A 10,735-nucleotide genomic window follows, 5' to 3' on the forward strand; every position below is an offset into this window, starting at 1 on the left:
TTTAAGCTTTTCATATTTCTCTTGACAGCGCAACGGTGACACCAGTCCTGCTTGTATTCGCTCATTTTGAGGATATCCTAATAAAAGCAAAAAAATAATATGAGTCGATAAAATTGAGCACTTTGCAGAATAAAAAAATCCTAATGCAGCGATCAACTGTACTCGACGGCTTTGGAATTAACTGCGCAAAAGAGAGCCAAAAAATGTTGCATATTTCGCCCTCATTTTTCACTTTTTTGCAAAATGTTATCTCAAATTTTTGTCTCAAAAATTGGCTGCAGCACAAAAAATAGGCTGGAGAAAATTGGTTGGAGCTTATTACAATTTCCAGGCTTTTACTGACCTGTTTTGTCGGAATTGCCCAGAACGCCATAAAGTTGTGTTAACATCACCATCACCACAATGTGAACTAATGTAGAACCACATCCATATTTGTTCACATCTGCAATATTTCTGTAAACTCTCCTCCGCGGCGCCATTCCCATGTATGTCCGCAACGTAAACAACAAAAACAACAAAAATAGGACAAAACAACAACAGTGATAATGAGACAATATTGAATTATTGCGCTACAAAGTTTGTCATGCCTTTTGTGTAAGCAAGCACAGCAGCCCAACCGAGTAAAATAATAATCCGTCTTGGTTAGTAACGGGAAAAGTTATTTAATAACCAGATAAGGCCTAACAGGTAAAATAAATAAACATTTTCCCGATTCAGACAAAATTTATCGCAAAATAAGGTCAAATGTAAGCAAAAACGTACCAAATAGTCAATAAAATTTTTTATGCTATTTATATGAGGATTCTTAAGAAGTAAATAAGTAATCTAGTTAAATTTATAATAACGAATTATGTTTACAATAAAGTCTCATTAAATAATGTTTAGTAATAAAAAGAGAGGAAATGTAGAAATGATGAATTAGATTCCTGACCTGAATATCGACATAACCTGACAATATTTGTTTTTCTTCTGTCAATTTCAATTTTCGGCTCAAAATATCAAAATAAAATTAATCAGATGCTAATGGAAATTGGTTCTTAGATAAAATCTCTTAAGGCCCAATTCACAATTTTTATTTCATATTTTCAAACAGCTTTTTTGTTCCGACCCCACTTGTGGGGGAAGGAACTATATACTCAAATGGGTTTTTTTTTTTTTTGTTCAGTGAATTTTGGCCGATCGATATATTCGTCGTAGAGAAATGTGAGTGGTATCATTAAAAAGCTGGTCCAGCGTAGAATTCAAAAGTAAAAAGATTTTTTTGAATTTCGTTTTTTTCGAGGAGTTATCGAGGATTGAAGTTTTGTGTGAACAATGGGATCTTTAGCATGATTGTTCACTTTTAGTACAATTTTCTTCAAACTAAGATCTTTTTTACGAAAACATTAATTCAAATTTCTATAAAAAGAATAAATTTTGAGTTCGTAAAAGTTGAATGCAAGGCGATAGAAAGACTAGTTCTGGTCTCATAGGGAAGTTCACTATCAAAAAAAAATCGAACTCTAATTGAGAGCCCTTTTTTAATAAAACTTTTCTCTTTTTTGCTTTTTTAAGTCACCTAGAGACAAGTCACATTTTATATCGACGTTCTATTAATGACAAAACTCCTTTATAGTCGAATGAAGCGCAATGAACAAAAAACGTCGTTTTTAAGGAATTGCTCATGTTTTTTTTTGGCTTCGATTCTGAGTTTTCGTAATTTTGAATGAAATTTTGAATTTCTTTTTGAAGTTTTACTATTTTTTTTGGAGTCCTATGGTAGGGATTCATTGACTAACAGTGCAATATGTTCCATAATGAGCATTAAGTGAACATGTCTATTTCATTGAGGGGGCGGCTAATGGCTGTTAAGACTTAAAAAATAATTTTTCGAATTTTTTTTTGAATATTAAAGAATCATAATCTTATTATAGTGAATTGTAAGTCAGTCCAGGGGTGAGAGCACCCCCTTCCTTCCTACTGCAACCAAAATTAAACTGGTTAGCGGTTTTATCTTCTATCTATTGGTTATATGACTTCAATGACAAAAAATTTCAATTTTTTAAAATTTTTTTTGGATTTTTACGTATTATTGGTTACTTTTGAAATCTTATCACATTATCCAAATATTGACAGTTCCCATTAGCTTAAAAACGATGTTCTGTGGATGACCAATAAAAATTTTAAACAAAAATTTATGGTTTAAATGGCTTCGACACGTTCTTCTTGCACTTTTCTACTGATTTTTTGGTTTTCTCCTGTTTTTTTTTGTTGTTTTAATAGTCATTATACTTACTGTGATCTCATAATGAATACCTATGCATGACAAACATAAATGTACTGCCACCGGGGCATCTTTGAGCGTTTTTATTGACTTCCGTTGAAAGCTATTGAATTTAATGTCTGTTAAAATAAAAATCATTTTTCGAAAATTTTATTTGAACAATAACAATTCCTAAATTTTTCTTGAACTGTTAGTGAGTTTCAGTATTGACTGGACCCACTTGCTTTTTACTGCGACTAAAAATATTCTGTTTAGCTGTTTTATCTTCTAGCTATTGGTTATATGACTTCAATGACAAAGATTTCAATTTTTTTAAATTTTTTTTTTGGATTTTTTGAATTATTGGTCACTTTTGAACTCTTTATCACATTATCCAAAGATTATTGTAATCCAATTGGCTTAGAGAGGACGTTCAGTGGATCACAGAGAAAGTTTTCAGAGAATAGCTAATGGTTTAATTGTCTTCGACACTTTCTTCTCGCATTTTTCTACTGAATTTTAGTTTTTGCTGTTTTTGTTATTGTTTTCTGTCATAAGACTTATTGTGATGTCTTTTTAACTATCTATGCATGACAGACATCATTTTCCTCCCTATGGGTTATATCTGAGCATCGTCATTGAGCTCCGATGAAAGATTGAGTTTACTGGCTGTTAAGGGTTTAAAAATAATTTTTCGAAACTTTTTTGAAATTCAACCATTCCTAATTTTTTTTCGTGAATACTCTTGGTCATTGTTGGTTCTAACAGAATCCATTTCCGTTCTACTATAGCCAAAATTAATCTGGTTAGCGGTTTTATCTTCTACCTATTAGTTTTAAAACATCAATGCCACGAGAATTCATATTTTTTTGGGTACTTTATTTTGTTTTTCGATCCTTTTGAAATCTTATCACATCATCTTACTGCTGAGAGTCCCTATTGGTTTAGGGAAGAAGTTCAACGGATCATAAATAAAGTTTTCAGGGAAGAGCTTATGATTTGAGTTGCTTCGACATTTTCTTCAGGCACTTTTCTACTGAATTTGTGGTTTTTGCCTCTCTCTGTTGTTGTTTTCATAGTCATTAACTTGTTGTAAGGTCTTATTGATGAAATACGATTGGCAAAAAAACTTATTGTCCCCTCGAGGCATCATTTATTGTATATACTGGCTTCCGTTGAAGGCTAATGAATTTAATGGCGTTGATAATACGTGTTTTCCCGCAATTTTCGTGCGTCTAATGTATTTGTTTATATTTGTTGATTTTTTGAAATTATATTGATAAAAAAGGTTTTCCCATTGCTCCTGAAAAATTAATTTAAAATTGAAGAGTGTTTAGTGAAAAGTTCATTTTTTTAATGCCTTCGACCCTTTTGTCGCTCAATTTTTTTTCCTGAATTCGCTGTTTTTGTTCTTTAGGTAGCCGTAAATTGCTCACAGATCTCATAGGCTTGTAATTGAGGACTGAATGAATGATGTTGCTCGAAACATTCAGTATATAGCGAATAGGTTCCTTTCGTCAAATTTAACTTCTATTCATCAATCAGATGTCCCATCGAATTTCGTGTATTTCAAGAAATAACATATATATTGATATTATGTGCCACTGTTGTTTCGTTTTTCTGAACGTTTATTGAATGGCCATTTTTTGCGTTTCTTTTTCTCTTCCTTCAGAACAATCGCGTAATAACAGATCCCAATGGTTTTTAAATGTGGCCCAAGTAAACTTATTTAATCTTTCAGTATAAATCCTTCAACTGAAATAGCAGAAATAACAACTGAATTAAAAATACATATTCAGATGATAGGTATTGATTTTAATGGTAGCAAAGGTTTGTGTTTTCGCAAATCGTTTGTAATTTTTTGAGTTTCTCTTTAGTTTGTTTCTATGGCATAGTCTGACCACAGACGGGTGCTTTTGGTTTTGTAATGACTTTTTAGTAATTTATCAAGGATTTTTTTATTAAAAACCAATGTTTTTTAAGATTTTTGAATTTTCTTGGTGCAAAAAATGTTGATTAATTTTTAAGTTTCGCCTCACTGTTCGTTCTTTTTGTCGGCTTGTTACCTAGTCTCGTTAAGAAAACTTTTCATCTGCTGTATAGTTAGTAAAAGGTAAACTTGTGTAGTTAAGGTTTTATCTGACTGCATTTTGACGTTGTTACCAGGTGCTTTTAAATTTAGATATTCATTTTTTGCCGCCAAAATTTTGTTGGTGCTATTTTTTTTCTAGTCTCTTCAATGTCAGGTCACGTTGGTGCTGTAATGAAGCATGGCATTAGTAATTCAATTAGTAGATAGAATGTGTAACGATTGTTTTAAACTCAAACATCTATTTTTGTTATCTCTTGATTTGGTTGACATTTTAGTCAAAAATGTAGATGAGCTCGGGTCGGAACATCATGTGCGAACGCACATTAACGAGCCGCCTTGTTGTTTGAACTTTTAAAGTACATAATTTCCTTTATAAATTAATTGTTTTTTTTTTGAAATGTACGAACGTGCAGATAGGAAAAGGTTGTTTGTGTCTATAAAATTACCAAAAAAAAATAATAAATATCAAAGTTTTTCAAAATATTTTTACAGGTGATCGAAACGCGGTCACCAATTAGGAGATATATTATGTAACAAAGCACTGTAGAACAGTGCCGTTATTACGTAACAAGGTCACATTTATTACGCAACTTTTGCAACAATAGTTGAGTTGGAGCTGATGTTGTTTTAAAGAGCAAATTTAATTCAAATTCACACGCACAATTGATCTGGGTGTTCTGTGGTGTGTTTGGGTACGTAAAGGGGAATCAAAAAAATCGTTGCTAGTGTTACGAAGTGTATAGATTTATTATGATGTGTGTAAGAGGGTGGTTGTGAAAGGTACTGAAAAAACGTGGAGGGTTTTCAGCTGTAGTGCGCTGTTCTATTCCCCCCAGAATATTAATGAGATCAATCGTGAACAAATTGCATTAACTGCCTTTTCACCCGCTTTAAATAAAAAATCCACACTCACTTCAGGTACGCTCAACTCCTCATCAATCGCCCAAATTTCGCCCAGGGCTTTAGTTGTGAATAAATCGGGGAATTTGAGGAAGCAAATCCATATATTAAGTATCAATTTTCGCCCAAATTTGGACCCTAAATTTTCACACAGGTTAAGATTGAAATGAAAAAGTTATCATCATAAATTGGTCAGGCTCAAAAATGTAATCGTAAGTAATGATATCACCAAATAAAATTGTATTTCAAGTGGATTTTATCAAATAAAAATAAAGCTTTCCAAAGTATGTATGTGCACGTTAGCCAAACGTGGTTTATTATATTTTTATTTTTCTCTCTTAAGCTTGACTTATAGTGCGAAAAAAAGGTTGAATTTTTCCAGTTGGTTACTTATTCGATCGATATTTCACTTGAATTTTTTATTCAAATTTTTACCTCTTCTTTCTAAGCTTATGTCAGATTATGCTTTACTAATAACTAACGGTTTATAACAGAAGAAGCATAAACAAATACAAAAGTAAACCAAATAAATTCAACTCCGTTATTTTGGTCACAAAATAAGTATGAATAACTTCTTCTTCAATTGTAAATAATCTGAACAAAAGCAGAAATATTGTCCGTATCTGCTAGGCACAAACACACTCCTGAAAGGGACGGAATCTTTAAGTTGGATATTTTTCCTTCATTTAAGTACAAAAACGAAATTCCGAATACCATTTTATAATTGAATACTCAATATTCAATTAAATTTACATTTCTGTAAATTGGAACAGTTGCACAATTTAAGTCTGTGAATGAATTAAGTTTAAATAATAGGGTTTTACTAAGATATCTAAATCTGCGTTTTTGATGTTCGATTTTACCAATTATTTAAGCTGAAAACTTTCAACGGGACCCCGGGGGGAGGGGTGGGTGTTGTTTTTGAGGGTTTGAAATGAGTGAACGAAAGTACAGAGGGCGAATTTTAATTTAAACCGTAATCCTCGTTTAGATCTAAAAGGCTTTGGTGCAATAAACTATGGTTGGTTAGTTTAGATCTAATTTGAATGATATCTTGAGTGTAATAACACTTGTAATTGATATTTCAAAGCAACCAGCATCGCTTTACAAATTAAATTTGAACGGGTTACAAGGACTCCTTAGGGACGTGAGAAGGATGATTTGTAATGGCTTTGCCAATAAAGCGGGATAGACGGTACTAGGCCAGGTTTAAACCCGGGGATTTTTTCCTTTTCCTCGATTTAATCCAATTTTATGCCCGTGGATTCCTGCATGACGCTTGTGCTATTTAGCTTTCTTTTAAGACCGTCCCTATTCATTCAATGCCTTCTCTTTTTCTCCCATCTAAACCCATCTATCTATCTATCCATCTATCACTCTATCACTTACTTTTATTTTGACAGCAGCCAGTTTTGCACTCAATATAATATACTCGCTCCTAAACATAATACTTTTTACGTATATTAATACTCGTGTGTATGTCTATGTGTGTGTGTGTATATGTGTATATTAACTGTAATTTTCATGCATCCACGCCCCAAATTTCCTGCCCCGCCTGCCCCCTGCAAGTTCCCCTCCTCCTCTCATTTAGGTCGTCGAGGAGCGAGGGCGAGGGGGTAGGTGATTCATATGGCATCATTTTTGTGTCGCAGTTCCGATCGGTTTTTGTATGTATCACAAAAATCGGCCTTATGCAAGTTTATATATTGTGTAAGATTTGATAAGACATTTACTAAAAAGTTATCAGGTCGTTAAAGACTTTGAAACTCCGATTCCAAAAAAAACTAATTAAATTCAATCAAACAATAAATCCATGCAGAATTCAGGATGACCTTTCTCAAAAACGTAACAAGGCGAGATGACTGCCCGTGGTCAAGCAAATATCCTTGATCAAGATATTCTGCGTTTAAAACTACGAAAACAAGGGCCCTAGTAAAAATTCTGCCGAATTTGATGACAGTTTAAAGGCGTCTTGGAAAACTGTAGCAATTTTTGTAGCGATGCCAGTTAGGATCTTTGCAAAAAAATACATTATGAATTTTAAGATTTACATTGTTCTCGACTCAACTTAGCATAATCAGGCTCCTAGCCGACAGTATTGCATAAACACACAATGAAGATCAAACAAAAATATTATTTTGATTAAGGGTATCTATAGAGGAGCAAAAAATAAATGAAAAATTCAGACTGATTTCTTATTCGATTCATTAAGCCCAACAAAAGTTAGAGTGATCAAAAGAGCGTTTTTATCCAACTCTTGGTTGCAAGTATTTTTATAAGTCTTATCAACACTTCTGCAATCAAAACTTTTGAAAATCGGGAGTAAAATTGCTGAGTGGGAAAACGTTTGTTCTGGTTTTTTAATCAATACTGTTTTTCTAGATTTTATAAAAGTTTTTTATTTAGTCGTGGAGTTTTTAAGATCTGAAGCTGAATAAAACTTAGGCATCGCTTCATTCTTTTTGTCAGTGATCAGGCAAAGCAGTTCCAGAAAAAAACAGTACCAGACAGAACATTACCGGTCAATGCACTCATAGATCTTTCAGCTTCAATCACACAAGAATCCTTTCAGGTCGGTAAACGAAAATCACCGGAGTTAAAAAAAAACTAGGAAAAAAATTAGGATATGTGTTAAAATACGGAGAACGCAATCGCAGATTGCTGTGAGAGAAGGGAAATGGTTGGAGATAGGTTACTGTCAGGTGTATGTTTTGCGAAAAATTTCTGAGCCCCCAATAAGGTTACCTTTTCAACAATCCGGTTTTAAGGGCCGGCTTTGTTCTCCATATTAGACTTTTAGAAGGTTGAAGTGAACTGATTTTGATGTTTGAGTTTTGTTTGATTTCAGAAAAAAAACACAAATCATCCTTTAAAATTTCATTTTATTATACCCTTGATCTGGATGCCCAACTTGCAACTAAACATCACTCTCTGGCAAAACTTAGCAATTAGTTTTTCAATGAAACGAGGCATTCGTACTAATTAGCAAAACACCCAAGCAAAATCAACAGGATTCAGGTGACCCGTCCCAGCCAGAAGACGCAGAAAACGCGCAAGGAGCTCTCAAGAGACCCTGAAATCAGGCAATTCATCTTATCGCATTCTACTGAAGAAAATATTTTCAACAATTTAATTTTAAAAAATGGAAAACATACCTTTTAATTGTGATCGGAAAAACCCGTGTGATTTTAATCTCCTACATTTGGAGTTAATTCTGCAAAGTTTATTTTTTTAAAGATCAAATTATTTTTTTACAAGCTCAATTTGATCTTCCATTGCCTTGCAAACGATCTTCCAATTCTGCAAGAACCTTTTTTACAAAGACCAAATTGATTTTTCTAAAAGATCAATTTGATCTTCCAAAGCCTTCCAAGTCTATTTTTACATGGTAAGATCTTTCAGTATTATTAATTTTTTCGACTTTTTAAGTGAGTTGTGATTTTGTCACTTTTAATGTAAAATGTCATTAAGTGATATAGTAACCATTGTTTAGCAAGATTCTTGCAAGAGCAATGTGGTGAAATCAGACGTCAATGTTGCAGTATATTCAGTCCAGTTTTGTGATGACAATATAAGTGAAGAACTGTGCATATATTCAACACAAACAAAGCAAAAATGAAATAAAGTGAAATGTTTGCCTACGTGTTACAATGTTATGCTGCACGCGTAATTGAAGTTTTGAATATTTAACTAATCCTCAATCGAAAAAGGAATACTAAATCGATTCTATTCACCGACAAACAATCAAAAACGCCAACTGACGTGCAGGGAATACGGGCAAACAAAATCCACAAAGGCGGGTAACCTTTGTTCAGGCCGGATGTAGCGCAAGAGGTATGCAGAAACAAAAACGGATCAAATATTTCCGCCCAAGACCGTACATACCCCCACAAAAATGCCAATTTTCAGTACCCTGCCCCCGAACATACCTTACGTAAACAGACTATAACTTCTTGTCACAACAATTCAATACTGCTTACTCGCCAACTACGCAAAATGCGTTGTCACTTTTCAAGTCTCAAAATAAAATGCCAAAATAGATAATGCAATTGTCGCAAAATGAAAGATAAAAGGTTGAATAGGTTGATAAAAACAAATATTTTCCATCAAATTTTGCTGTTAATTTCGCTTTAATCAATAAAATGTATTTCAAAAATGGCAAAGTGGCCAATTTTTGAGATAGAAATGATGAACGCAGACTCAAATTGACGATAATGGGACAGAAGCTGAAAAATGCAATGAAACATAATAACACAATTCACAAAACGGCCTTTGTTTTCTCAAATAGCTACAAAAAACTTTAAAGCTCCATCTGTTTTGTGAATAACAGCGTCTATTTTCCCTCTCCGCATTCTGCTAAGTCCGTTTCTTGAGGGACAAAGGAAAATTAAAGACAAAACAAAACTACTCGCGTGAAAGATTTGCAATTAAAAATAAGAGGAAATTTTCCCCCGCTTTTCGTTCCCTCAAAATCCCTTCCTTACAAACAAAAAATACGCCAATTTCCGAATTTCATACGGGTTCGTGCGTAATTAGAATGCCACATTTTTAGTGTTTTAAAGGCGACGTTCTAATTTAACATTTGATTTTTACATATTTTTATTCTGCGCTGCTATTTTAGCGCATTTTTAATACAATTTTTCCTGGGACAAACTGTCCTATTAGATCTATGACTGTACAGATTTCGCTTCTGCTTCTACAAATCTTTTCTTTCACGTGTCAATTCAATTCCGTTTTCAATTTCAATTTTTCACAGTTTTGTTCACGTAATTTGCCCTCGCCTTTTCCACAATTTCAACAAAGGGCTTCAAAATGTGATGAAATTAGCCCGGTCGTTGGATACTACAGCATTGCACAATGTGTTTTTAATCTGCTGAAAATTATAATGCATTTGAGATGAAACGGGTACAGTTCACGGATAATACTTTCCCTTTCCGTGAACAACGCATGCCTTTTCCTGAAGTTCAGATTACCAAGTTATGAATATAACAGGACGCGAAATCTTGGCATTAAATTTACACACAACACATACACACACACACACATTTTTATACACACACACACACACACACACACACACACACATACACAAAAACACAAACACACACAACACACACACACCCACAAACACACAATTAGCACACACATACACACAAATATACACACACACACACACAACACAAACATACACACACGCGCACACACACACACACACACACACACACACACACACACACTTACATACACACACACACAAACCCACAAAACACACACACACACGCACACAACACACACACACACATAAACACACATACACAAACACACACACACACACACACACACGCACACACACACACACACACACACACAAAACACATATACACATACACACATACTTTTATACACACACAAAAACCCACGCAACACACACACACATACACACACATACATAACACACAAACACACATACACACAAACATACACACACAACACAAACATAC

General features: G+C 33.8%; 1 long non-coding RNA gene across 1 annotated transcript; it reads right to left on the minus strand.

The window, feature by feature from the left end:
* Positions 1 to 292: 292 nt before the first annotated feature.
* Positions 293 to 9,414, minus strand: LOC142357156 (uncharacterized). Its single transcript, XR_012761561.1, has 3 exons — positions 9,164 to 9,414; positions 5,717 to 5,878; positions 293 to 931 (listed from the first exon to the last, which is right to left on the minus strand). It is a non-coding gene; the product is annotated as an uncharacterized LOC142357156 (long non-coding RNA).
* Positions 9,415 to 10,735: the final 1,321 nt, after the last annotated feature.

The sequence above is a fragment of the Convolutriloba macropyga genome, unplaced genomic scaffold, assembly GCF_964194025.1.
Source record: "Convolutriloba macropyga unplaced genomic scaffold, txConMacr16.3 SCAFFOLD_1576, whole genome shotgun sequence".
In the NCBI taxonomy this organism is placed as follows: domain Eukaryota; kingdom Metazoa; phylum Xenacoelomorpha; order Acoela; family Convolutidae; genus Convolutriloba; species Convolutriloba macropyga.